General features: G+C 39.8%; 1 protein-coding gene across 2 annotated transcripts in view; it reads right to left on the minus strand.

The window, feature by feature from the left end:
- Positions 1-24,446, minus strand: part of Mical (Molecule interacting with CasL) — a 63,876-nt gene extending 39,430 nt beyond the window's left edge. Inside the window, exon 1 of one of the 2 annotated variants that reach the window (XR_013003513.1) lies at positions 23,704-24,446. The gene's annotated coding sequence lies outside the window, so the exon portion shown is untranslated. The remainder of the gene's footprint in view (positions 1-23,703) is intronic. The other variant, XM_076392482.1, reaches the window with a different exon arrangement.
- Positions 24,447-24,547: the final 101 nt, after the last annotated feature.

Below are 24,547 nucleotides of genomic sequence, written 5' to 3' on the forward strand. Positions count from 1 at the left end.
TATCACCTCACACCACAAATTAAATTTCAGTCTGAGCCATAACTTCCAATTCCCCTCAATGAATCCACATCTCCTCAGCAGACGAGTCCACGAAACAGCTCGCAAATACAAACTCAATGAAAAAAGCTGGAAAATCTTTCTCAGTATCCAATTCTAGATCCAGAATCCCTTTTATTACCTCACAACACAAATTAAATTTCAGTCTGGGCCATAACTTCCAATTCCCCTCAATGAATCCACATCTCTTCAGTAGACGAGTCCACGAAACAGCTTGCAAGTACAAATCCAGTGAAAAAAGCTGGAAAGCCTTTCTCAGTATCCAATCCTAGACCCACAGTCCCCGTTATCACATCACACCACGAATTAAATTTCTGTCTGAGCCATAACTTCCAATTCCCCTCAATGAATCCACATCTCCTCAGCAGACGAGTCCACGAAACAGCTCGCAGATACAAACCTAGTGAAAAAAGCTGGAGAATCTTTCTCAGTATCCAATTCTAGATCCAGAGTCCCTTTTATCACCTCACACCACAAAATGAAACTTCACCCTGAACCACAATTCCCAGCTCGCAAATACGAAAGCAGCGAAGAAACTAATCTGCCTTGCGACGCGATCAAAACAGAACAGCCTGCACAGAGGCAGTTTCATTTTCGAGCGAACACGCTTTGCATAAGTAACAGGTTTCAATTAACCGTTGATCCCGCGGGACGTCGTCCATTATCTTCCGCGATCATAATCGCTGATGCGGTACGATTTAATGGAACGATTTAACATATAAAGGACAACAAGGACAACGCAGTCGGGGCAGGAAAGCGAGCTCGATCTCACGGTTTTATGCAAAAACGTCGCAGGAGTGGCGAGGCTGTGAGAGGCGAGGAGGAGAGGCTCGTCGAAGAGAATAGGCGGATCGTAAGTGCGGGTAATTGGCAACGGTGAAAATTTCACGCGATCGTCTCGAAGGGAAACACTGCCTCGACGAAGGCATAACGATGCTATCGTAATTAGGACGGCTTGCAATAACGCCTCCTATGCACCTTAAATTACGACGAGGAGCGCAAGGACGCGGGAAACTGCGGGACGTTTAGCATACAATGATAAAAAATTGCGCGGGTAATTAGACAGGAGATTCTTCTTTCATTGATGAGACGCGGGAACATGCTTCGGATGTTAGGTAAAGAGAGTCGTGAAAGGGAGGTTTCTGGACAAATTAAGGGAAAAATTGCGATCAATTTTTATGTGTTACGAAATTTCTGTAGATACTTATAGGATTTTGAAATGTGGGAAAGCTGGGAAGTTTAAAAAAATCGCGAAATTTGAGAAAATCGCGAGATTTGAAAAATCAAGAAATCTGAGAAATTAAGGAATTTGAAAAAACAACGAAATTTAAAAAATTTCAAAATTTGAAAGAAACCGCGAGATTTGAAAAATGAGGGAATTTGAAAGGAACCGCGAAATTTAACAAATTTCAAAATTTGAAAGGAACCGCGAGATTTGAAAAATGCGGGAATTTGAAAGAAACCGCGAAATTTAAAAAATTTCAAAATCTGAAAAAAAACCGCGAGATTTGAAAAATCAGGATATTTGAAAAAATCGCCAAATTTAAAAAACCTCAAAATTTCTACCTGATTCCCGCTCCAGTAAGCAACCACATTCACCTAGCTTCCAACTACTATAACTTATTCAATTTAGATGAATCTGTTTCCGCGCTGAACTGGTTACTGAAGTCAAAGGTCCGTCGTTCAACCTGCACACTGAATTCCTTCGTATAAAGTCCAATTTTTTGAATTCTTAAGCAGCCAAGTGGAGCGTGACCAACCAAGGCCTAGGAACATGTGCCACCAGACACATTAGTTTACCTCGAAAGCACTGGCCGCAATAAATGTCTCACGATCAGGGAACGTTTATCTAGATAGTAGTGGCACTGCTCGGTGAATCAGACCCGAAGTGGTGGGCTTTCAGATTTTGTCCCGATGAGTAATCCTGCTCTCCTTTGGAAGTATTAATGCACACGCGTGGTCGACACTGAGGAGCCTAGGACTATCGTCCATAATCCTTTCGTGGAACAAGGTGGCTGTTCTTGGAACAAAGTTAGGGGTTGGTGGATATCAAGACAAAGTGTTAAGACGTGAGGGTGGAGATAAAGTGTCGCTCCTTTGTAACGACAACTTTATTTGCGTGTTTCTGAGGAGTCTTGGCAAGGATTTCTAAGACAGAAGGAAGTAAAGACAGACCTATGAGATAAATTAGATATTTAAGTGAATACAGTCATAACCATAATAGAATTGTAATTATTGAGAGTGCTTTGAATAGGCGATTATGATAAATATATAACTCACAGAGAATGTAGTAATTTCACATTTTCAAATATTCCAGTATATAAAATTCCACACTTTTAAGTACTACACTATACAAAATTTCAAAATTTCAAATATTTAAATTATGTACAATCAGCCCTATACATTTTATGGATATCAATATCTATGAGCACAAGCTCCATTAAACTTCAAACTTTCAACAAATAATAGAGCACGAGAAAACATTACCTAAGTATATTAATGCCTCAAACACTTCACCTTCCCTTCCTAAAGAAATAAATGCATCTCTCTGCTTCCATCGACATCGCATCTCCAGAGCCGAGTTTCATCACAAAAAATGGAGACGTCACAAACAAGTAACGCTCAGAGCATCAGCGCATTACTGCACCGTGTGCTGCACACGAATTGCCTCTTTCAGCTTTGTCGCTGTTCTGTACACAGCTGGTGAGTAATGACTCGGAACGACGTTGACGTTCGTGCCCGAGCGAGCACGTACAGACGTCACGAATTCGCGTCTCTGATACGTCAGAGAGCGACACCACGTTGCCAGATACAACACGTGTGTGCATGCAGAGGTACAGCGCAGGAGATAGGCAGACAATGAGGAACAGAAGAAGAAATCTCGCGCCGAGGGGCGAGAATCGTGGCGACGAAGGGTTGGAGGAAGGGAGAAATTGGCTGACAAGGGATGAGCGAAGGGAAAGCGCAGAACTGAACAAGGACGAAAGGGTAAACAAAACGGGGGAGGTAGGTGATAAGAGGGAGAGGCTTAAGGGAAGTAGATACATCGAAGGGTTAGAAATTGGGGAGGGTCGAGGAAACGAGGAAGAGGGGACAAAAATTGGGGGAGGATTGAGGAAATGATGAAGAGGGTAAAAAGGAAGGATCGATGAAGCGAGAGAGAAAGGTCAAAATTCAGGGAGGGTCGAGGAGACGATGAAGAAAAGGTCAAAAGTTAGGGGAGGATCAAAAAAAGAAAATGGAGAAGTTAAAATTCAGGGGAGAATTGAGGTAACGAGAAAGAGGGTTCAAAAATTAGAGAAAAATCAAGGGAAGAAGGTAGAAAGATAAAAATGTAGGTAAAAATTGAATAAACAAGAATAATAGTTAAAAAATTATACCAGAATCAAGGGAAGAAAATACAAAGCTAGAAACTAGTGTTAAAATGAAGGGCCTCAGAAACAATAATCACCAAACAGGAAGGATTAAAAAAGCAAGATAAAATGACCACTAAAAACAAGGGTGAACCGAAAGCCAAAACAAGATAGTCAGACACAAGAGGGTTTCGAAGGGGATGAGAATCGAAAAAAGAGGGGAAACGATAGCAACGACGGGGGTAAGTAGGATGAGGCGAAGTTGTAGTATTACGGGGGCTGACGAACGTTTTGTTGCAGGAGTTTGAGAAGCGTCTCGACGCCAGGCGTCGGCCGACGTCCCGTCTACGCTCTCTCGGATATATAAACGCACCCTCGGTAGGAGCTTTGTCCTGGGAAAGGAGTGACGTCAGCAGCAGAGATCGTGCCACCCCATGCGAGAGGGGTTGCGCGCGGAGGAGGGAACCAGGGGGAGATTTCGAGCTGGGAGCGAGTGAGTCTCTTCCATCCAATGGAACACGCGAACCAAGGATAAATACGGTGTTTCCAAGAAGTGACGAAAAATTAATATGCAGAATGAGCAGGGGTCGTGGTGTAGGGATGATTTCTTGTGAAGGGTTAAGGAGAGAAGAGAGAGCAACTGGAGACGATTGGATTCATTTTTGAAAGTGTGTTTAGTAATAGTGGCAGTCAAAGTTGAATTTACTTGTCTGAGGAGAATTAATTGAATTAAAAAAAAGAAAAGACGTAATTTTGGAGATATGTGAAGGTGTGTCTACACTATATGCTATATAACAACGTTATTTAACTTTATTATATATTTAACATGTAGTGTAGACGTACTTTAATGAATTACCAGCTTTAAATCACTTTTTCCCAACCCCTCTTTCACATTTAATCACATTTAATCTGGAATATGTAGCACTAAGCTATAGAACAGTATCCTCGACGCAAGCCTGGAAAATTCGCTGAATCTGAAAACGTTTGATCGTCGCTGGGTGAGCGTGTTTTTATCCTAGCAACACGCGAGGGAGCCGACCGACGGTGGCGAGCGTCGAGACGCCTTTCAGACTGTCGCAATAAAACGTCCGCCAGCCCCTATCTAATACAACCATCCCGACGTCCCCGGGAATCGCTGGTATTTGCATGAGAACGCCATTTACTGCTTAAAGGATGTCTCTCGATGAGCATCGTCATCGTGAAAATACGCTCTTACTCTGGATCTGACACCACCTACCCCCTTTTAAAGCTCGCAAACCTCTGCGAATTGCTTTCTAATTTTAATCGATGCGAAGGACGGTGTTCTGCTCTGAATTACTCTAATTGAGTTAATTAGGGTCGTCAGAGGACGAGGTTTAATTAAATTGAATATTCAAATGCTCCAATGTTTAAATATTCAGACTTTATGGTGATCGAATAGGTGGTCAAACTTTTTCACATTTCAAATATTTGAATTTTTTAAAATTTCAGATATTTCAAATATTTGAATCTCATAAAATTTCAAATATTTCAAATATTTGAATTTCCTAAAATTTCAAATATTTCAAATATTTGAATCTCCTAAAATTTCAGATATTTCAAATATTTGAATCTCCTAAAATTTCAGATATTTCAAATATTTGAATCTCCTAAAATTTCAAATATTTCAAATATTTGAATTTTTTAAATTTCAAATATTTAAATCTCCTAAAATTTCAAATATTCGAATTTCCCAAAATTTCAAATATTTAAATCTCCCAAAATTTCAGATATCCGAATTTCCCAGAATTCCAAATATTTTAATCTCTCAAATCTTTAAATATCCCAAATTTTCTCACCCCGAACCACTTCAATTTTCTAATCCACTAATCTTCAAAAAAATGATAAAAAATTTCAATCAATTCCCAACTTCTAATTCCTAAAACATAATCCCTAATCTTCTCTCACGATTAATATTTCACCATAGAAACCCTAAACACATCCACGACCAAGTACTCTCCCACGTACCCCGAAATTAGACGCGCCTCGGTAGCAGCCAAGAATCGGCTGAGAAAGAATAAAGACCTGAATTACTCTAGTAATGACCACGGTAATCAGTCGTCACTCGGCGAAGTGGATCTAGATCTCGAAACCGTCGTGGGTTCAGCAGACGGAAAGGAGAGACTTTTCCGCGAGCGTGCTGACTTTTCCAGACTTTCTCCTTGCGCTTCTTCGGTGCCCTCTTCTCGTCTCCGCGTCCTCGTTACACTGGCGATGCGACAGGAATGAAACGAGGAGAGGGACGAGGCTACGAGACCTCTCGCGCGTCCGTTGCACCGCGTTTTCAGGGTTTGTTGCTCCGTTAATTAGATCGTCCGCGACGACGACCGTCTCGTCGGCTTCGGCCAGTCTGGAGAACTGGTCTCAACGCTCGCAACTGACTAGACTTGGAAATTTCAAATCGTAAACGAGCCTCCTTCAAAATCGAGATGGACTAGCTTACTAGCGATAACGCTTATCAGTAGGTAACAGTCTGTGGAAGTATTGGGTATAGATACTGGAGGAAGCAGATGGACTTGGGCTCAGGCTGGATTTGTTATTGTGTTTGTTGGGGGCATGTAGAGGGTGTTTCATTTGGGTACATGAGCTGTCAGGATGAAATATCTCGTGGATGATTTCTAAAAGAATAGGAAGAAGCTGGAAGGGGTGGTTTATGATTTTAAGGGGAAATTTAAATGACACTTTTGGGTGCTTGATGAGCAGACATTTTGGAAGGTATTTCAAGGCCAAAGTTTCTTTTTTTGTGGAACATTTCCCTCATTTGCAAATTGCACCTGCATACGTTCCTTTATTGACAGAGCAAGGTTTACCGAAAGAAGAAGGTTCGTTTTAAACACACTGGACAAATATTACTTTATCCCTGAGGAGCCTGCTTATTTGCATAGCAAGTCCACCGACTCTTCCTTGCTTTATAATATATTCAATTCTCAAACAAAAAATATGCATGCAATGATTCAGAGAGTATTTCTGGAACTATTGTTGCAATATCTGCGAAAGGAGGAGGCAGGACGAAACGCGAGATTTTCTCACGATGATAGCATAGAAAGAGGGATAAAAATTGTATTTCGTCTACCTTAATATAGGATGTTGAATAAAAAATGACGGAGGAAAGTCCTCTCGAGCATTCTAGTGCCTCTTACACGCTGGCAAATATTTTATGCAACACTTGCGCCTCGAGATACCCTCCTGTGATACAGATACCCTTCTCTGTAGTCGAGCCATGTATACGAAGCCAGTGTATTCAACCTTTTAGAAATAGCAGAATTTGGAACAGTGGCAAAATATTTGTGAACAAGTTCATCTGTGTTTGAGTTGGAACTTGGAACAGAGTTCACTGAAAACGTGAGCTTCGCGGAAAATATCGAACTAAAATAGTTACGAGACTATGTTTCAGGTTTCACTTTTGCCTTGTTTTCGTTTCGACGATGTTGTTTCCTTTGTATTACTCTGCACAACTGTGCATGTTTAATATTTTTAGTGATATTTCACTCGTGAAGAAGGAGGATTGATCTGAAGTTTCTTGATGTTTATGAATACTTGTTACTAGGCGTGCTAATTAATATTAAGTGTATCTTTTGACTTGAGTCTTTTGTGTTGAGTTGTGAGACAATGTATTTAATAAATAGCACTGTATCACAAGATTTTTTTTTAATCTGAATGTAATAAATTTTGAGGTTTTCTTTCATGTATCAGACTTCTTAATTTTGGTTTAATTTCCAAGTAATTTAGGTGATGATTCAAACTTTATTACACATACTCCTTCTGTAGAATATACATAACGTGATTGCACATTTCTAAATAGAGAACCTTATATGCAATTCTGCTGCATCATAACTAAGTTGTGCATACCCTATATGACAACTTCACTAGCAGCAATTTTTATCATTTTTATCCTAGATTAGTTAAAGATCAGTTTTCCACACTTGTCATCTCAAATGTTTACACTTCCACCATTAAAAACTCAAACTTGCTCACACAAAAATACCCCCAAAAAAAGAAAGAAAGAAGAACAAAAAATACTTCACCACAAATATTTTACCTCCAGATCTCTTCACCACACAATTTTCACTATTCACTAAAAATACTATTTTACTCAGAATAATATTCAGTCCCCTTCTCACACTAGTAAACAAAGAAACACAAAAATGTCACGAAAAGAGACGCAACGAAAATCACAAAGCAATTGATATCTTCGATATCTCTAAACGCGCAATTCTCGTTCCCTGAACGGGACAGACTCACCCTCGACTGTCTCTCGCTAGTAAACAAAGACACAAAAATGCCACGAAAGGAAACGCAAGGAAAATCACAAAGCAATTGCCTTCGTTATCTCTAAATACGTAATTCTCGTTCCTCGAACGGAACAGACTCACCCTCGATCGTCTCGATTCCCGACATCGAAACCCTCGATCTTAACGACGGGAGTCGCGTATCAAATGGAACTACCACGCTCGAAGCCGACAGAAACGCGAGACCTTTCGAGTCGCAAAAATAGACGCGAAACGCGTTCGTCTTCTTTCCGTCTTTTCCGTACTCTAACGCTGCGTCGATGTTACTTCTAAACGTAGCGCAGGCAGCGCACTCGAGGCAATTAAATGCGGAACATGATTCACGGGACGATCTGCGCGAGAGATCGTGACGCAACAACGATCCTTTCTGTGCGAATCGTTTCGAATCCAGGCGAAAAGATGAGAAGCAGGTTCGAGTGACTCGTGTGAACAGTTTCCTCGCGTATTGGCACAGTTTTTGATGCTTTTTCCATGGGGTGGTCCAGAGTTTATGGTACCAGCGAAAAGAAGGTGAAAATATAGAATAAAGTTTTCTGATATCGTGTTTTGTTATCGAGAACTTTGAGGTTGAATCATGGCTAGATGCAAGCGTAGGGAAGTACAGTTTTAGGTGCTTGAAGGGTACACGAGTAATGGTTACCTATTCTGATATTTATATGTGAAATTTAGTAGCTGGTAGTTAACCCCTTGCCTTACTTTGACGAGCCTGGGTCGTGTACTTTTTACAAGATCTTCGCTGCCGATTACGCGGTAATGCGTGATGAGGATTTTTCGCAAGTAACCGATCACGCACCATCGCGTGAGACGTCTATGTTCGCTCAATGGGAGCTTTACTGTTGGCAGTTTAAGATAGTTACACGTTTCAGATCGGCAGCAAAGGTGATATTACGAAAGAAAATTGTAAGGGAAAGGGTTAAGAACTAAATTATTACTAGTATTAGTAGTAATACTAGCCATGCTGAATGAAAAACAGCTACAGTAAAACAGTTTCATTTTGCCCTGGAGAGACAGACATATAAAATACTGCATACTCTTTCTATCAAGTGCAAACTTGGACTCCCGCAGTGTTACTGTATTTAGTTCAGCATGGTTTAATAAAAAGAGTACACATTATTGTGTATATCTGTCTATCCAGTGCAAAATCAGACTTCAGTAGTGTTGCTGTTTTTCTACACTCGACTGTGACCTCGTTGATTTCGAGGAGACATGTTATTTAATAATTCTGCTGCTCATCCTGCAGGGATAAGGTTGAAAACTGTGATCCTACTATAATTAAAGCCCCTAGCCACAAGTGTCATTGAAACGAGTCGACAGATTAATTACTAATGCATTGGTCACGAGGCTTTCCTCGGTCGATTCCTCGTCGATCGCCAACTTTTCCACTCGCCCACGGAGCCGATTAAACGGCACGATGAACAGCTTCGAAATCGCGTGGGCGTGATCCCAGTCGAACGTGGGTGCAATTCTATGTAGCCATCATTGCCATCAATGACACTGCGTCACGCGACTGAGCGATAATTCGATTTATTAATTGGAATCCGTCCACAATTCGGTCCACTGCAGAGGTCTGTTATCGCCAGGGAATAAACAACAGCGGGATCGAGTGAATTCTGTAGATAAAAGCGTGTCTCAATGCCAACGCGCTGGTCATTCGCGGGAGTTATTGGCTAGGAGAGACTGGGTACGAGCAAGACAAAAAGATTCCGTGACTCAAGGTGAAGATAATGCGCTATAAGACTCGGAAGTCATTAGTCAGTGCACGACTTTATCCAGTTTTAGCCGAGGCCTCGTTTGCTCGATGAAAGGATTCGACGAGATTCTTTGTAAGAGCGAAACGATATCTCTGATAGAAATAAAGTAATTTACGAGGGGATGTTTGAGGAGATTGAGTCACGCGGTTTTTATGGACCGTACTCGTCTGTGATAATTGTAAAATTGAGGTATTGCAAAACGAACCGGTGTGTAATTAGAAAAAGAGATAGGGTCTCCAGTGTGCAGGGCGCAGCAAGAGAGCAGAGTTAATGAAGATTACTCCATGCAATAAAAATGTTATTTGTCCAGAGGCAAGAGCCTTTCCCATCGAAAATACGATGCTTTTTTGCGATCGTTGATTCTCTCCGCGAGATATGGAGTGAAATTAAATTGTACCTACATCGAGGGTATCTGCAAATTAAATCGATAACCAAGTGCTTAATGAATTTCCAGACCTGAATCTTTTATTTTGCTTCACGCTCCAGATTCGTATGATACCTCTCTGCCATAAATTACTTTTTCAATTTATCTGTCGCCGATACGCAACCTTATCGATTCTATCTTCACAGAAAGGCTGTAGATATACGTATCCGCGATACCATTCGCGAAACTTGATAACGATTCGCGGAGGTAGGCCGAGAGATTGAATGCTGAAAAGGGGTTTTGAAAAATGCTCGAGGAGGCCCTGAAGAGCGCTGAAGAAGAGCAACGCTAGAGCGCTTATGAGAGGTTTCGCATTTTTGTCGAGCTACGTGGGAGGCGTATACCAAGAATAGAGATTAGAAACGTTATTTCGGTGTCCCCACCGACGCCACAAGCCACGATAATTTGTAACATTCTGCGTTCCTACTGTGATCGACGATTTTCCATATTTTCTGCTCCGATTGCTTTACGACGTTGGAATTTTTCAACGATGTAACAGCTAGGTTTCCCTTTTTAAACTGTTATTTGCAGTAAAAGTGGATGGAACATGCTGTTTAAAGGCAGCTGAGAATACTATTGCATCTTGTTAATTCTAACAAATGTATCTACAGTATTTCCATTTTATAAGATCTCAATTTAACTTGTTTTTTTTATGTAATATAATTTCATACTACTCAAGTTACTAATATATGTGGATTATGTTACTATGAATTTTACTATCTCTATTTTTTTATTCGATTTGTAGTATCTGTGATAACTTCTAACAAGTACAAGCTACAAAGTGTATATTCATGCAACGTGTGACTTGAATATTTAATAAGAATATTATTGTATCAAATATGTAGCGTTTAACTCATTATTGACATTAAGTTCATTGTCTCGAATTGTCTAGAAACACGATACTCCACTTGTTTTGAGCAGTGTATTCAGGTCTCACAAGTGGGACAACAGGAAATGTTACTTTTATGTTTTGCGTCAAGCTATTTTAAATGATACCCCTAATCACCCTGGATCCATTTCTGAATATAAGTTCCTAAAAATTGAAGCAAACTATGAACTAATTATCTCTGTAGATAATATTCCTTTAATTCTAATTCTTCAATGAAGAACTATTAAAAGAATTTTATCAATTTTTTAATTAACTTGCTACCAAAATTGTATTCTGCATAAAGATCTGCACTCTGCTCATAAGATTTCCTAATTTGTCCACTGGCCTGTTCAAAGATATTTTCGAAAAGCCCCTCACAATTTTAGAAACACCGAAGACACGTGGGTGGGCGAAAGCTAACGAACGTCAGCACAGAAAGCTCGCCATCCTCGTCACGATCATTACACCGCGGACAGAACGTTATCGTCTCGTGAGTCAACCGCACAAACCGAATATCGATTGTCTACGATCCTGTCTGCTGGTCACGTTTCAATGACGCGACGAAAATGGAACGATCGTTCAATAAGGACCACCAGACTCTATCGTGCTGGTCGGTCTTGCATGCGACACACGCCGCGTATCTGCATTGTTCGCGAACGACTCGATCACGGATGGAAAAATCGAATATCCAAGCTGTGAGCGTGCACGATGAACTCTTGGAGTCTCTGCTCCGCCAATGTGAAGTTATTTCAATTTTTTTCTTGACATTTATTCGCGAAAACTGAAGAATTTGCTAAAATATTTTGAATTTCGCGCCCTTTTCGAGGCTCGTGTGACGCTAGGAGTTCACAGAATTATGAAATGAATTTAAATATGTAGATTGCTTGCAGGAAGGAGAGCAAGAACGTCCTGTAACGTTTGTCGATCCGACGCTTCATTGTCGAGATATTTAAGTCTTCATGTCCCACTTCCGGCGCGCGTTATTTAAATTTCAAGCGGCCGAGCGCCAAGTAGCACGTACGCACGTTCGCGCGCTAGAAAACGTTCCTAACTGCACGTCCACGTATTCTAAATTATTAGTAGTAAGTATTCTAATATTCTGTTCACTGGAACGTGAATAATAATTAACAACAATTAAATACCAGTTCACAGTTTTTAGCTACAGTTCATTTGCTGCAACAATGATACATGCCACCAAAATATGCTTCTTTAATTTTGGAAAATTCTCATTTCTTTAACTAGTAGAATCTAGCAAAAGTAATTTATATCGAATATATTATAAATTATGAAATATTTTTTTATACAATAAATGGTTTACAAAGAAAATTCAGATGATACAGTTGCGTGACACTCTGTATACTCAATCTCAGCAATTTCAACCAAACCTAGTTCACTGAACCTCCTCATTCAAAACCATCGATTACCAAGTACAATACTCACAGAGAAATCATTAATTTTTCAGTTGTAAAGAAGAACAAACCTAACCAGAGGAAGTCAGCGATTCAGTAGTCTCGAAAACGCCGAGAAAGCAACCACAGTTGTCATAGAAAACTAGAACGACCTGGCGACGATAATCGAAGCCACGATCCAATTGTTGCGTCGAATTTGTCCTTAGCCAATGATTTCCAACTCGAGGATCGAATTCCAAGCTTTTTACGCTTTCTAAACAGTGAGGAAAAATGCTCGATAGAGCAGCTCGATATTCGCGTAGTTGAAACCGAAATAATTACGCGCTGATGTACGGTAGAAAGTCTCTGAGGAACGAGCGAAAACGAAAGTCCTCTAGACTTTTCTTTGCGCGATCGTTAAATTAGGCTTGATGCAGACGAGCGACTGTTCGACACGATTGTATCTGTTTCCTTGTTTTCTAAATCGAAAATAAGGGAGACAGGGTAAGTGTGGAAGCGATACACATTTTGGAACATTGACCCTGTGCCTAAGCTCCATAACAGAGAATTTTTCCAAAATTCGTCTGAATTAGTAGAACACCTTGTGCTATTATTTTCATTAAAATAAATTAAAGATTCGGGATATATCACTTTTAAGCAACTGGAATAATGAATTGTTTTTTTTAGAAAGGCGACACTAAAATATTCCAAGGTAAAGAGAACAATTTCTAGAGAGAACAATAATAAAAAGAGGTGTGCTAAAAATTTCCATAATTTTCTAGTCTCTACCTCATTTTATTTCAACTTTAAATCACGATTCCACGGAAACAGTTTGATCGTTTAATGGAAGTTTCACCACTGGTAAGTAACGTGAGTCATCAATGACCCACGTGGCATGGAACGTGCTAATCTTGCGGTGATTGCAGTCATTGTAAAAGAAGATGTCAAATACTAGGTTTAGCAAGGAGTAATAATGTGCCTCCCAGGTATACAACAGAATTGTTGGATGACCAAGCTTCTGTTACTCCCAAGTCACTAAAGAGGCTAACAGCTACACTCTGTCTGGCAGATGCGCTCTAAACAAATTACTCACCATTGTTAGTCTTTCCCTTTGGATTCGAGCATGATCTTTGTGAGCCCAGAACATTAACACGTTTATTGCTTTACTCTAAACAGCAGGCTCTGTGAACACAATACACTTTCCTTTTTTAAACACTATACACTATTGTTCACAGAAATTTAATAGACATTTGTGAAGGTATTTGTAAAAGCAGTTTAAATTAAAAATATAAGAAAGTTGAACGTATCACTTATTTGATGCTGCATTAATATTCATTAGAAAATAAGTGTTAAATTCAATTTTCTTAGGTTTTTTTTTTACCTAGACTACTTTTCTAGTTAGTCACATTTCTATCTTTTTGTATTTTTAATTTTTCAATGTTCTCTGTTGCCTTCTTAGTTCCCAAAATATACACTAATGTAAAAAATTACTAGAAAAATTAGAACTAAAGAAATAGAAATTGAAACTGTAAACTGTTTCACAGAAGCAATTCTAAAATCAATAATTCACCATAATGGCTTCCATGAAAATTAATTTGACAATCGCGACACGTCTCATTTGTATCTGTTGGCACTGTTACTTCCCCAAGTGGATCCAAAACAGAGATCGACCGCAACGCACGACTGATATCAATCGACTGACCCCGTGTAACCCCGCGATTCCTAGACCTGATAATCTGAACCTGATAATCACCTTGAGTCACTTTGCGTCTGTCACGCTTCCTGGCTGCTGAATGTAAACAAAACTTTTTTAGGTAGAAGCAGGCTTAACTCGAATGAATTATTTGCTTCATTTGCATGTGTACAGTGTACAGCAATTCAATGCAGTTTTTTCTTATTTATTCTCACAGCGTTCACATGTTAGCTTTTCAGCTCCTCATTATTATATTTTATGCACGCTCATTATAATACACTGCGTAGGTACTAACACTAATACTAACTGCTTCTAGCTAATAATAATAATAATTAGCCTGAACAAAAATTCTACAATTTTCTTTTCATTTTCAAATATTTTAACGTACTACTATCACTAATAGAAATCCTCCAATTTTTCTCTATTTCCTTTTTCAATTCCCTAGTTCTCCTCTTCAATGTACTCCTAACAGAAACCATCCAACCCTTTTCCAATTTCCCATCCACCAGAATCAGCAATCCCTCTGTACAGCAGATTTCACGAACACTACTAACCCAGAGAGTAATCCAGAACACATTCAGATTGAGTTTCATCCGCGGAAACCGTGGCGCGATAACGTATCGCCACGCTGTGGTATTTCTCGGTGTGGCCTTTCTTTTTTTCCGCGAAATGCACTTGCACAGAGACTTCAACAAAGAGAAAATAAAATTGACAGGCTACAGAACTCGTGGCCACTGAAGATCCCCAGGAATCAGTAACTAGTCGAACTCGAAATAAAGAAATGACGAAATAATTCAGTATTTAAAATTCCTATTATTTCAATGAATCGAGTTTCAAATAATATAGTATCTATCAAAAATAATAGCTCAAAATAAATGACTGCAAATAGTTTCTTATTTTAATTTCAAGTATTTCTCACTTTATTTCGACTTCTTATTTTAATTTCAAACAAAATTTGTCCATTTCTGTTCTACAGCGATGAACGACGACTGGTTCGAGGAAATGGTCCATCTTAATCTAAATTTCCCAGAAACTAGATGTGGTCTGATGGGGTCCATGGATCCATTGGATTGATTCGCGAGATCATTGGGCAAAACACGAGGTGGTTATTATTAGAAACGGCCCGCGCCACGAAATATGTATAGCGTTGCCAAAATATCCTTTCTTAAAAAAGAAGACTGCTAATAGTTTAGATGCATTGGCCTCCGACAGAGGAATTCTGTTCGTGCTTTTCTCGAAACAGATGTTTACCACCTAAGCTCGCTCCATGTGGGAATCATCGGTCAGGATGATTCAATGGAGTCGCTATGGGGTGTTGAAAACAAAGGTTGATAGCCTTCCATAACAAAACTGTTAAAATACCTTCGTTTCCCAATTAAAGACAAACTTCAAATATCTGAAACTGAAGTCAGAACTAGAAAGAAATTTCAATTGAAATACTTCCATAAAATGTTTTTAATGATTGCCTGAAGGAGACGAAGATGAAACGCAATTATCTCAATCCATGTTTCATGGTTTCGTATTTTCACATTTTCACTCATTTATTCCTCACTTTCCAATCGTGTTTCAGACAAATGATTACTCCAGCAATTCTTGAAGACTTGGAGACACTCTCAAGAAACTCGTAATGAAGTTTTATCTACGCTGGTTAATTCGTTAAACCAAACGAAAGAGAAGCTCTTCTAGCTCTTCTAAAAAAATGCAGAATCGAAAAATAAATTTCTCCTCGATTGGAAACTGAGACACGGCTTATTTTGAACAAAGAACAGAGGCTGCTATCTACAGGAAACGACTGTTCGCCCAGGAAACCGCGCATTGTTGGCCAGAAAAATGTAATCCAAGGATATCGCGTCAGGTAGGAAAAGACTGATGTTCAGAGGGCTGCGTTCTATTGAATGCAAGAGGCATTGTGGCCGAAGCACAGTGGAGGATTCCACCGAATCGTGTGGATGGTTTCTTTGAGTTTATTTTCCAGCTCGCGAAAGTGCACTGGCACCAGCTGCGAGAGGAAGACAAAGTCTCTGGTTTGAAAAACCGATTTGCTGGTACTTGCGGCAGACTACGAGAAAATATTTCTCTCGCGTTAAAAGTAATAATGAAAAGTGTTGCAGAGAATTCTGAGATTCTGTTCCTCAGCATTTGTCGCTCAATTTGATACTTTTTAATAAAAATGTGAGCGACTAATTCTCTCGACACGATTTTCTATTTACCTGGAAAAATAGCTTCACTGTGAATCTAGATGCGATAAAAAATGGAATTTCGTGATTGTGGTGTTAACTTTGTTTCCAAGGAAATGGAGTTTCACGACTTGAAAATAGTTCGAGAAATTTTACGACTGTTTTCTTAATAACTCGATGATCAGCGATGGTAAGGAAAAAGGATTGCTGTTCTACTTATATGTGATCTTAGATAGTGACAGAATCCCTGAAAATAGATTGGTGATACTAAAACGACGAGTAAACATTAAATCTATAATTAAAGTTATTGATATAAGAGAGAACTAATTTTAGATCTTTGGCCAGTATTACAGATCCAATTTCAGGTAGAGAGAGCCAACGAACTAATACAAATATTGAAACCACTCCATTCACCCCGTTTGTTGGACAGTCAAGACAATATAATACTGATGCACCTTTGTAATAAAGTATCCTTTAATCTAGGCGTGCAAGAACAATAATTTCGTCGATTAAAGTACGTATCGATAGTCACCTCGACTGAGAAGCTCAGATAGAAATTCTTATCTATGAAGTAGACATTGACTTTTGGCCGAATCTGTGCGTTCCAGAGGACCCAATAATTTAGAACAAGTTCGATTGCTTAATCCAAGACTTCGCCTGGATCCCTTCTAGCATCTGCTTATATCGTTCACGATTGCTATTTAAAACGTGTCGACTCGGTGCCAATGAATCACCGATCGAAGAACAATTCGATATTCAGATCGCGTCACCGATAGTTAATAAAAGTTTTCTTGCGTATCGGTTGCAGCAACTTGCGCGTCACTTACGAGAGCAAACAACGAGACAAACGCCCTACGAGGTTTGCGCTCGTGTTACGGTCTGTTTGACCGATTATCAGCCCCTCGTGATGGGATCCTATTATAGTCTGGAGTTGGCTACTGATAATAGACGAGGCTTTGATAAAAAAGCAAATTTCCGGCACGAGACGTCGAGATTCGAAGTTCAAACGCGACAACACCTTCGAAACTGATTAAAAGAGGGCTGCCATGTTGGTGAGTAAAGGTGATGGCAGGAAGTTTGTGAGGTGAGAGGTTCTTCTTGTGTGGAGGTGAGAGAAGGTGTAATTTATTTCCTAGCTGGCGGCAGTGTTATGATAGAGGCAGTAGAATGGTCAGTGTGACTCTATTAGAGGGTTAAAAAGAATTATGGAATGGAAAAATTTGGGGGGAAAATGGCCAACTTTGATTGACGATAGCTCCGCGAGAAATTAATATAGAATCATCGTTTTTGTTTTAAATTAAAGCCTGAAGATTTAACTTTAAGATACTAGATCTGGATGTTAAGTTCAGTGCATTCTTAATATTGTAACCCTTTAAATCTGAGGGCATGTTTGCCATAGCGAACATTGCGAAGTTTGACGAAATGCACAGACTTGCTACAATTTTTTTCAGGGATGCCGTTTCCAGTAGCCTATAGTGTGAACCTTCCCCTTTAATTTACAAAAAAAATCAAGTCGATACGATTTTTTTTGGCCAAGTTACAGCTTTTTGAATTAGACCATACACTTCTGTCATTTACTGCTACTGCCTGCTGTGCTGTAAAAATACAAGGTCTACTTTGACGTGCTGTAACTTTGCGAAAAAAAATCGCTGCGACTTGATCTTTTTCTTAAATTACAGGGGAAGGTTCAAACTATATGCCACTGCAAACAGTATTCCCGAAAAAAAATTTGAGCAAGTCTCTGTATTCCGCCAAAGTTGGCAATTTTCAATATGACAAACTGCAAAGTTTGACGGAACGTAGAGACTTGCTCAAATTTTTTTTAGGGATGCCGTTTGCAGTATCATAAAGTTTGAATCTTCCTCTTTAATTTAAAAAAAAGATCAAGTCGCTGCGATTTTTTTTCGCAAAGTTACAGGACTTTAAAGTAACCTTTGCATTTTCGTCATATACCGCCATTAGCTGATATATTGTCAAAATGCAAGGTCCACTTTAAAGTCCTGTAACTGGGCGAAAAAAAATCGCAGCGACTTGATCTTTTTTTTAAATTACAGGGGAAGGTTCGAACTTTATGCCACCGTAAGTGAAATCCCAAGAAAAAATTTTGGCAGGTCCATGCATTCCGCCAAACTTTGCAGTTTCTCATAGTAAAAACAGCCAACTTTGACGGAATGCAGGTACTTGCTAAAATTTTTTTGAGGGATGCCGTTTGCAGTGTCATATAGCTCCAACTTTCCCCTTTAATATAAAAAAAAGATCAGGTCGCTACGATTTTTTTTCGCCAAGTTACAGGACTTTAAAGTAACCCTTGCATTTTCGCCATGTACCGCCATTAGCTGATATATTGTCAAAATGCAAGGTCCACTTTGAAGTACTGTAACTTTACGAAAAAAAATCGTAGCGACCTGATCTTTTTTTTAATTTAAAGGGGAAGATTCAAGCTATATGCTACTGCAAACGGCATCGCCGAAAAAAATTCTAGTAAGTCTGTGCGCTTCATCAAACTTTGCGAAGTTCACTACGACAAACATGCCCTCAGATTTAAGAGTCTACAGTAGTAAATGTGTATTAAACTTAAAATTAGAATACAGTATTTTAAAGCTAAGACCTCAAGGTGTAATTTAAAAAAAAGATCATGATCCTACGACGATTTTTCGCGGAGTTATCGTCAGACAAAGTTGGCCAATTTTTGCCCAAAATTTTGCTATGCCATAATTTGTTTAAGCAGTGCATTCCACTAATCTGTGGGATATCAGAAATGAAAGTAGAATTTAAATAGAGTTTGATGGCCTTAAGAGATTTCGAAAGTTTTACGTTTTCACTCTTTTAAATCCTGAGATACTATACCAGGTAATTAAAATTGCAAAAATGCTATGTGAGGAGTAACTTCTATTGTTAATATATGGTAAATCGATTACAAAGTGTAATTCTTACCAAGATTACAAAGACGTTCGAGATCTCTGAAGATCTTCCAAGCCTTTGAAATTCATATAACACATGAAAGAATACGAAGCACATAAAAAGGATTCTGAATGCAATTGATTAAGATATTAAGAGAGTTTCTCTTAATATAATTCGAATCTTCAGAGCATCAGGTTAAGCACAGCTGTTAATCGGTCTAATAATTTTCTTTCTTAGCAACAATATTCCTGGTGAGAGTTGATTGTTGAAGATATTTTCGGTACAATTCTATACATATTAAGTACTCTACTTTCTTATCTTATACACTCCATAAAAATGATTCCAAGTAAAAGCATGTTATTTTCGACCAAGGAGGCTCAAGGTATAATTATTACTTTCACTTTTACAAGAATAAATCATTCTGATGCATGTCGATTCAATATCGTAATTTCAAGAGAATCGTGGAATACTTTCAATTAGTTTGGAATCCTACAATTAAATTTTAGACCAGTAGACTTTCTCTCATTAATAATTACTCTCAATAAACGAAGCTTCCAGCTCACATAATAAGAATTAATACACTCTAAAATATTCTCACTATAGTAAACTCTTAAAACTTGCCACATTTTAAATGTCGAACTAACCCAAACTGCCACCCACAGATCTGCCATTAACCGAACATAGACCCTTCACGCGATAGCGCGTGATCGGTTACTTACGAAAATCCTCTCACGCGTTATCGCGTAATTGGCAGCGAAGATATCACAAAAAGTGCATAAGTCAGATTCCTCAAAGTATACTTAAACATCTCGCTTGTTTTTCACAGTAGAGAGAAATGTTTCACCAAATCTCAATCCAAGCTATCGAATTCAGCAGGAGCAGACCAGCAGAGGCACAGGTTTCGAGGTTACTCGAATAGATCTGCGAGTCTTGAATCTATTCCCTAAAGAGGAGAGGCCAGGCGTGGTACGAGGCTTGAATTTAGTCGACCACGCGAAAAAGGACAAAGGCCGTGCGGGCTTTTATCTGTTGCAAAGCGGTACGCGCAGCCCACACGGCGTGCGCACCGCTGCTTCAGCTACCTACGTTACACGCGGTGATAAAAATTGTTTACACGGACGACAGGGACCCGCGGCGCGGATTCCACGCGCGTCTTGGCCAGCAACAGCTGCGACCAGAGATTACTTCCAAGAGATTCGAGGGTACACAGATGAGGAAAGTGTTTGGGGACCGAATGAACGCTATGCACTGGAGGAAAACTCGGTTTCACGGTGCATAAAAAAAAGAGCGAGGTGTTTTTGTGTTTCTTGTCGATGAGGGCTCCTAAATGGACTATTTTTTATGGCATTTGTTTGTTATTTATGCTGTATGCAGATAGATTGGATAAATAGGGGGAGTAAATTGAGAATATTGAAGGAGTTTGAAAAATTTAGTAGGTTACAGATTTAAAATCGAGGTTTTGAGGGATTTTGAGTTTTAGATTGATTACTCTGAGCAACGCAAGATTTGAATATTCTGAGCAGCTTAAGACTGAAGGCTTGAATATTTTGAGCCACTCAAAATTTGTGTTTTGAGTCGCCCAAAAATTGTACGTTTTGGGCTACTCAGTTTGAGTATTTTTGCAGGCTCAAAATTGAAAGAAGTCTCCATTTGCAGGATCCTCAAAGTTCAACTGCTCAAACTTGCAAAGCTACCATACAACAGAGAAGCTTCCACTCTTTCGCGTCTCAAAGGCTAATAAACTCAAAACCCCAACATACTCGAATATTAAACCCAAATATTTCAATGCATTTAGAAATGAAAATACTCAAATTCCCACGCGACTGAAAACCCAATAGCATAAAATTTCAGCCTCTCAAGGTACATGCCTCTCATAACCTCTTCAAAGCTAAACGAAAATGAAATAGCTCGAGCTACTGAACCGACTCAAAATACTGAAATAACTCGAGACAATGATATAACAGCAAAGAGTGAAATAAAATCCAGAAGCAACCCGAAGAAATCCCATTAGCTCGAATTAGTCGGGGTTGCTCGAACATCCGAATGATTCGAGTTCTCGGGCTACTTGAATTGCGTCAAGCTATTCGATTTTTTCTAGCCACTCGAGACTGTCGAGCACCACGAATAGATTCGATTGGGATTTCAAGAGGAACGCGAAGCGCACCGTTGCGCCACGGGTTGAAAGATAAAACCGAGCTTGTTTATTTGCTAAACAGAAGTTCTTTCACTCTGGCGAGTGTCCTTCGAGGATACTGTGTCTCGATCATTGCGCGCGAGGAACGTGCGAACGCACTTTCCTGCGTGGAAAAAGAATGAAATATGGCTGGCGTCGAGCAACGTCGTCCATCAGTGATTCAACTGATCGATGCTGTCGCGTTCGCGACGTTAAAAGTCGCGATCGCTCGAATTCAATTAGCCCAAGTCGGAACATCTTAACTGACACAGAAGCCTTTTTCCCAGTCTTTTGAATAAGGATCGTTATGCAAGGCTGTGAATCGGATTTAATGATTACTCCTTTCCCTGTAACAGTTTTTACGTATTATCTAACTGAACAGCGATACCTCTTTGCTTGTCGTATCTTATAAAACTTGAGTGGGCAAATCGTTCGATATCGATGAGTTAATGTACTTGTATTGATATTCTTAGATATCGATGGCGTACAAAAGTCGAAGATTGAGAGATTGAGAATTTTAGAATGTATTGCGAGAGGGCTAAACTTGCAAAGGAAGTATCTATGACGGCGATGAGCCAATTATTTACTTGCGGCTCGACAAAGTTGTTTATGCGACCCAGTTCAATCCGTTCAAGTGAAAAATTTGTGCTATTAACATTGGTACGAGAAATATGCAAAAAGTATTAAAAAAATTTTATGGAAGATATGCTTTATGACGAAGAAAGTCTGCTCTACAAGTCAACAATTTTTTAATTCAAGAATTAGGATTCTTAAAATCGAGACAGCCCATAAGAAGCATTCTAAAAGAACCAGAGGTCCCAAATTTGTATCCTCTGTTGCGAATTTTTTGCCAAATAAATCGAGACACTTAGATTCTTAATTTTCAAATATTCAAATTTCAAATTTTCACATTTCTAACCGTCAATTTTCAAATATTCAAATATTAAATTTTCGAGACCTTTTCAGACGTTTCTTCTCATTCCTAACCTTACAAAAATTTTAAAAAATCAGTGTTTTCTTACATATTTCTATAGAAATATACAAAAATATATAGAAATATATACAGAAATAAACACTTTACGTAATAAACGCATAAAGATTCGCAGTCCACTAATCTCTCATTCACGATATTCATGAATATCATTACTGTCTCAGCCTCGTCATAAGATGTACGTAATACGCTTACTCGTAAAACCGATCGAAGAAGTAAAATCCGTAATCAGGCTTCCGCATCCGGTGGTAGAATCAAGCCTTCCATGACAGGTACACAAGGAAACGATCGCGAGGTTAATAAGACATGGCTGACTTCTCGTCAGCTGACGGACAAGCGACTTTGCGAGATTTACCAATGCGTGCCGATACACGTCGCGTAACCTAAAAACGCCCACGGTGAACGCGGCTGGTTTCACTGCACTCGTGTAACCCGATCGCGCAATAAATCTTTCTGGCATCATAAACACCATAAAACATCGTAGAGACAGGCTTTGACATTATTTAAATATCTCTCTGGAGTCAAACTGATCAGGCCCACTTTTCGTAAAAATTTCACTTTTACTGTTGAAGCACTTGATCGATGCTTGACTGTTTATATTTCAGATAAATACATTAAAATATTTTTGTTTCGCGAGGTTAACCGATTTGGCAAATGAGTGGTTCATTCATCGTATCATCCAACTGCTTTCTGTTTTAAACAGCTGATCAGTTCGACTTTTGAGTAGTTTACTTGGAAAATGAATTGTTTCAATGGTATACGTGAGAATATAGATGAATATTTCTGCAGTGACAGACATGGAGAGAAAGATGAGAATCCTTCTTTCGATGCTTAAAGAAGCTTACTGCTATGTACGTATAAGTATACAAACTAAGGCAAAATCAATCGAAGAGGAACGATAGGTATCGATAATCAGCTGAACTTAAAATCAAATAAAGCACGCTAATTTGTATCTTACTAAGTCGTTTCTACCCTCTAACCACGTTAAAGGAATGCGATATTATACAAGCATTCTCTGTACTTGAAATGATTCATTACTTCTCAAGACGCTATCTCCCATTCTCATACCAAGTCAAATTTGCTCAGGCCTGCATACAGATAATGCACCACGGGCGTCCCTTCAATCGCGACACCGTGAAAGTAAACAAAGAGACAACCGTTCCAGCGAGCATTAGATTCTGAATCGATCAGAACACGTTTCGCGAGACGCACAGGCCCGCAGGAATTCCCCTTTCCTCGTCTGCGCGTCCGATACGCTATGTTTTGAATGTCACAGAGTTCATTCCCATCCCGTTCCTCCTCTCTTCCTCGACCAAACCGATCCTCGAGCTCGGTTGGCGCGCCAGGCCGAAAATCTCGATCGTGAAACCGCGAAACGGTTCGACTCGTTCCAGATACCATGGAAAAGCGTGCATCTCGTCGATCGCGGGGCCGAAAGGGGGTGCGGTCGTAAATCTCGCGTGAAACGAGGGAAAAAAGGTGCGACTACGCGCGAGCTACTGCAGGAATGCAGAAGGATCGTCGAGCGAGAGGAAGCGAGAGTGAACGAGGGAACAGGAGGACGGAGAAGGAGCCGTCGTGTGAGCCTTTCGTATGTATCGTAACGTGTGTAATACGTACGTGTGTGTGTAGTGTGCGTGTGTGCGCGAAGGGCCGCTCTGCACACCACCCAATCAAATGTCGAGTCACTGCACTTTTTTCTCGCCTTCGTTTACCTCGTCGCAGCTCACATTACCGCGGGACGTGTTACTGTTCGATCGTGCACCACATTACGCCCGTACTTGTCGCACTATTCACATTCCCTGCCGCTTCGGCCGACGAACGTCGCGCGACTCATTGCCCACCCACCATTGGAGTATCTTACGCTCGCTTCGGCTGGCCTCCTTCGACTGCGCGTCCAACACTGCACCGCCACTGTACGCCGAGCGCGGCCGAGTGAGCTTTCCGAGGGCCGCTGGAAAATCCTTCTGGAATAGTTCCACGTTTTCGTCGCGAGGGGCGCTGCGCTTCTGCGACGCTCGCGCCACCTTGAGGGTGGATTTGGAACTAGATTTGAAAAGGAGCAGAGTTTCTCAACCTGTGTCTTTTTTGAGGTTATATTTCTTTTATTGTAATTTTTTTCTTTTTTTATTTGTATCGTATTCCTTTTTCAAATTGTATTTAATATTGTAGTCTAGTATAGTTGGATCTTCAAGTGTATTTAGTGTACTTTGTTTATGTACTGTATTAGTTGCAATAATTTTAAATAAATGATTATTATACATGTAAATATAAACTTGAGATTATTTAATTGAAGTGTCAACCTAACCCCTTAATGTTTGATTTTTTTAACATCACCTTCGCTGCCGATCTGAGCGACGGATTATCTCAGACTGCCAGCCGTGTAGGTCACGTTTGCTGAATATAGACCCAGCACGCGATAATGCGTGACTGGCTACTTGGGGAAGAGTCTTATCACGCGATG

Source organism: Calliopsis andreniformis, chromosome 2 (genome assembly GCF_051401765.1).
Source record: "Calliopsis andreniformis isolate RMS-2024a chromosome 2, iyCalAndr_principal, whole genome shotgun sequence".
Lineage (NCBI taxonomy): Eukaryota > Metazoa > Arthropoda > Insecta > Hymenoptera > Andrenidae > Calliopsis > Calliopsis andreniformis.